We start from the raw sequence: 6,000 nt of genomic DNA on the forward strand, positions 1-6,000 counted from the left end.
ATGCTTTCAGAAAAATTTGGAAAGACTTGTATGACCTGATGCAAAATGAAGTGAGCAGAACCAGGAGAACACTATATACAGTGACAGCAATATTGTTTGAAGAACTATGAATGACTTAGCTGTGCTCAGCAATAAAATGATTCAAGACAATATAAAGAACCAGTGATGAAGTGTCCTGTCTACCTTCAGAGAAAGAACTGATATTGTTTGAATACAAACTGAAGAATGCTCTTCCTTCCTTCCTTCCTTCTTTTTAAGTTCAAGTCTCCTTATATAAAATGATTAATTTGGAAATGTTTTACATGATTGCATATGTATAGTTTATATTGAATGATTTACTACCCCAGGGAAGGGAGAGTGGAGGAAAAGGATTGATAGGATTTGAAACTCAAAACTTAAAACAACAACAAATGTTAAAAATGTTTTCACATATGATTGGGAGAAAAATAAAAATAAAATAAAAAAGTTGGAACCAGACAGGTGATGTGCATCCCTGTACTTATGTTGGATGGTTCTTCTTAGTCTATCACTGGCCTGTATTGAAAATATTTTTAACTTGGCAGGACATACCTGAACTTATCCTGTGCGTTTTCTCTTTTTTTAATAATTTTTATTTATTTTTCAAACTACAACATTTTTGTAAGATTTTGAGTTTTACGATTTTTCTCCCTTTCTCCTTTGCATTCCCTCTCCCCCTGACAGAAAGCACTATGATCTAGACTTTACATTTGTAACCAAGCTAATCATAGATCGTTATTGAATATTCAACAGGGGTTCTTAACCATGGGGGTGTTGGTAGAGAATTAGTGAATTTGGATGGGAAAAAATACATCTTTGTTTCAATCTCATTCGTTTACCTTTTAATTCTCTGGATTTTATTTTATACATTTAAAAGTGTTGTTTCTGAAAAGGGATCCGTAAATCTCACCAAACTACCAAATAGATTCACAATCAAAAAAAGTTAAGGACCTCTGACAATTTACTAGCCTAACCTTCCAGAGCCCAAAGTCTCTAGTAGTGATGAAGGGGTACAGAGAAAGAGGGGTGAGGGGGTGATTTCCACATTTAAAATAGAAAAATAATACTCTCACCACATAGTAACCTAACTCCATTTAGGAAATGCCTGGAAACCTGCAGAACCATGTTAAAATGTAATTGAGAATTATTTAAGATAAGAAGTTAAAAAAATAGAACATAGATAATGTTAATGTGTTTTTCTACGTCATACCCAGCCCACAAGGTCCCCATTTCTATTTGAGTTTGACACCACTGATGTAATCAGTCAAAAAATGTTTAAGTGCTTACCATGTATCTGTCACATAGTGACTAAGCACCGAGGCTACAAAAAGAGGCATCATAATAATCATAATAGCAATAATAACACTAACCCCTTCCCAGCCTTTCTGCCCCACAGCCCAATAGTATCTTCCCCTTGAAGATTACTTTCCATATGTACCTTATATAACTTGTAGGGCCTGAGTTATCTATAAGTCTTATGCAATGTAATGCTAGCAACAAGACAATAAGAGCACCAACAATAATGACTAACATTTATATAGAGCTTACTGGGGCCAGGCACTGTATTAAGCCCTGGAGAGACAAAAAGAGTCTAAAGATGGCCCCTGCCCTCTAGGCACTTACAATCTAATTGGGGAAGACTGATGACTTTCTGTAGCATCCCAGTGAGTTTCCTCAGAACCCTAGGATAGCTTCCAAGGAACCCTGTGGCTCCTATGGAGTCTCTGGGCTCCCAGACAAGGCATGAAGACCCCTACTCTGCTTCCATCAACCTCTTAGCTGAAGAAGATTAACTTTCATGTTCATTAGCTCGTGAAAATTCAATGTAAGCTTCTTCACTGGTTGAATAAATTCACATGACCAGCAGGTGGTGCTAGTTCAGAAGACAGATTTAATTTTTTTCTTGCTGGATTATGGTTCTCAAAACTCCCAATCATGCCCAGGCACCCAGCTCACCACTCTTGAAAGAACTGATCCTTGCTAATTTATCTTTTTCTTAAAGGGCTTAGTCAGTTGTTGGGACTTGGTGTCCTTTTGGCAGTTATTTGTCATCATTCCACTTTCAGCTGCTGATAACATTCAGATGGGCAAGAAGAAAGATTTTGGGTTTTTTTTTTAAAAGGCTCTGCCCTCTCCCCCGCCCCCATCCTGCTTCGAATTTTGATATGAATTTGTATAGCAGCAACAGAGAGGAGCACACTGATTCAGGCTCAAGGGTTCCTGGTGAAGAGTGGAATTGTACCTTTCTCAAAATTGTGACATCTGAATTATTCTTCTCTAGTCTTAACCTGCTTCCCTTTCTGGGACTACTTCACACCAACTTCTGGAGAAAGATGATCTCAGTTCTGCCTTGGAAATTAAAACTGGAACAGATTTTTAGAAATCATTATCGAATCCAAGAACTACATTTTATGGATGAGGAAACCAACCTCAAGAGATTCAAGGTTACATAAATGACAAGTAGCAGCAGCATTAGGATTTGAATCCAGGGGTCATATAATTTCAATCATACTTACTCATATTATTTAATAATAAACTACCATTTCTTTTTTTTTTTAGGTTTTTGCAAGGCAAATGGGGTTAAGTGGCTTGCCCAAGGCCACACAGCTAGGTAATTATTAAGTGTCTGAGATCGGATTTGAACTCAAGTACTACTGACTCCAGGGCTGGTGCTTTATCCACTGTGCCACCTAGCCACCCCATAAACTACCATTTCTAAAACCCTCTTAAGTTTATAAAATGCTTTCCGCATAACCACACTGTAAAATAGGATGCTAGTTGAAAAAAAATAAGGGTGCTAGTTGAAAATGTGTTTGCTAGTTGAAAAAAATAAAAAGTAAGTTGTCCAAATGGTACCCGAAGTTACAAGTATGGAAACTGAGGACATATATAGTGAAGCTCCTTGTCCAGGATTATACAATTATTTAATGGTCTAGGTGACACTCAAATCCAGGTCTTCTGATGGATAGCTTGGGGTTCTTTCTGCTCTCTATTTCCTTAGAGAATATTTGAGGAAGAACATTATTGGAGTAAACATGACAGAAAATGAAGCAGCAAGGTCATTGACAATATTTCATTACAAGTTGAGTTTTGGGATACCAGCCCTTACCTTATCCTTACACTGGGGTAGCAAGAAGGATGCCATAGTGATAGAGCATGAGGCAATATCAACCAGATGTGAACCTCATCAATCCAGTATAGTGGTTACCATAAGGAGGAATTGGATCTCCTGTCCTCTCAGATCCCTGGTCCATAGCAACCTGAGAGAGATGGAAGGTATCCATGTGGGCATGATCCAAGCACAGATGACAATGATATACAATATCCTATTGTAGACAGTCAGTGTGATATGGTGGTATGGCCTTGGACTTAGGAAAACCTGGATTCAAGCCCCATCATCCTGGTTGTATGATTGGGCAACTCACTTCATATCTCAATTTCCTAGGTAATTTTGTATGACTATAAGTTTCAAAGAAGATTACAACCTGTATTACTAGAGGGAATTGAGGGGGTTTACTCCAAAAAATAAACATTTCTTGTGTTTTTATATACTAGGTAGGCCTGTTAGGTTCCTACCCGCTAGCTTATCCTTTACTCAGACTAACTTTGAAGAGGCAGGAGACAAAGATGAAAAGTTATCTGAAAAGCTCTCCAAATACAAGTGCCTAAATACCCCTTTTCACTCCCAATCCCAAGCCATTCTCTAATTACAAGTCAAACAATTCCCAGTGCTTGTGGACAGCAGGTGTTAAGTTTACTTAATACTCACGCACAACATTCCCTTATATAGGCCCAATATTAATCATTAGTGATTAGAAGCAGTCCTTCCCCTCCAGGAGCTTATATAATGGTGTATGTCCTTTATTTTTGAAGGAGACCACAACATCAGGAAGGTGATGCTGTGACAAGCACATGAATTGGATTTGAGTGAGAGGGGCTATGCTAAATCACCAGCCTCACTTTCTCCTCCAGAGCCATCTGGGTCCAGTGGGCAGATATGAATCAAGATAACTGGAGATGGCCCTGAATGTGAGGCCATCAGGGTTAAGTGACTTGTCCAAGGGTCACACAACTAGTAAGAGTCAAGTGTCTGAGGTTTGATTTTAATTCCTCCTGAATCCAAGGTCAGTGGTCTATCCACTAGAGCATTTAGCTGCCCCTCCAGAAGTTTATACTCCTCTAATGGGGAAGTGGAAATCTCAGCTCTTCCATTTAGTACCTTTTGACCTTTTGGAAAGTCAATTGATCTTTCTGCATTTGTTTATCCAGGAATTCTCCATGTCAATGAAATCACAGTTCTGTTTCCCAGTCCCCAATTACATCCTAAGTTCATTATAGCAATGCTAAATGAATTTACATGAAGGGAAAGTTAACAATCCCTACAGGATCAGAGTTGACTTCTTGGAAGAGATGGCATTTGAACTTGGATTTAAAGAATGGGTAGGGATTTAACATGCAAAAACTGGAATGAAGGGAATTTTGATATGAATAAAGGCATCAGGGCAGAGGAGAGAATTTGGTCTGGGTTACAGATATTTGTCCAATTTGCCTGGAAAAGATTAGGATGAATAAAGTTGGAAAGGAAAGGCTTATTTTGAACACACTGTAGACAAATGGTTGAATGGCACTAATTAGAAATGAGTTTTATCTGTTTCCCTAAAGCAAGTCCATTTTTTTCCATCATAGCAATTAGAGCTACAAAGTGCATGTGAAAGTGAGCAAGCTGCATTTCTTTAAATGTAAATTCACAAACCAGACCTTGCATTCTTAAAAACCCTTCTATTATTCTTAAAACGATTCTGTAATGTGTAGAACTTTCTGAGGTTCCAGGTGCCATCTTATTGAGCATTCTTTAACTTCATGAATCCTTCTATAATTTCACAAACCATTTCATGGTTTAGAACATTCTAACATGGGTTAGAATGCAGGTCTAGAAATGAATCTATTATTTAGGCCTGTCTCCCCTCCCAAGTATCTAAATTAGTCATAGTCTTATTCACCGCTGAGTTACATAGATGTCAATACTGCAGATAATGGAACCTGTAAGCTAGGATAAGGGATGGAACTTGTCCAAGGTTGAACAGGGGTAGAACTGGCACCAGAACCTATTCCCAAATCAACACCAAGTTGTTTCTTTTCATACCATACCCGTGATATCTCGCTATATTGAGAATGTTTTTTTTTTAAATTTAAATTTTCTTTTTCTTTTCCTCTAATTAAATTGTGTCACACTTAACACCTGTCAGTGAATTTATACTGAGAACCAAATTGATTTGCTTGGTGACTCAACCTTTGAAGTATTAAATGTGGACCCTTTGCTTCCAGTCTTTATCAATCAGCTTTATTTTTTTTCTATATTTTAGGTAAAGAGATTACATGTTCATGGTTATATGTAAAACTTGTAGCATGGTACCTCCCTTCTATTTTGGAGTGATTACAAGCAGGTGAGTGTTATGGTGTCCCAACAAGTTTTTTCAGAGGCTCAACTGGAGAAGACACTATTCATCTCTGATCTCTGCAAATCAGGGAAATGAAGTGTTCCTAAGGTCTCTTAGAACTTGAACATTCCATTTCTGGGAGAGATTTTTCAACTTTCTTCTACCCAATGTTCAAGGTCTACCTTGTCATACATAGCAATTTCTTTACTCATACAGCTTTGAATTTCTTGAGATTTTTTTTTCAACTAGTCTTACCACATAAGGGTAATTTAGCCCTGGTTAATATTCTGTTCTGTACTATTCTCCAAGTTGTTTTATTCTTGTCGTAGTTTTCCCAATTACATTTTAAGGTATGTGATGGTCAAAATACTTTATATGAAGAAGGAACCATTGGAAGTTAGTTTGTGTGTATGTGTGTGTGTGTTTGTATGTGTATAACATGATGAAGGCCTTGATTTAGGAAAATCATTTTGGTGGTTTTGTGGAGGATGTTTTATGTATATGTGAAAGATACTGTATGTATATAGTGGGGAAAGATGGCATA

This window comes from Macrotis lagotis, chromosome 3 (genome assembly GCF_037893015.1).
Source record: "Macrotis lagotis isolate mMagLag1 chromosome 3, bilby.v1.9.chrom.fasta, whole genome shotgun sequence".
In the NCBI taxonomy this organism is placed as follows: domain Eukaryota; kingdom Metazoa; phylum Chordata; class Mammalia; order Peramelemorphia; family Peramelidae; genus Macrotis; species Macrotis lagotis.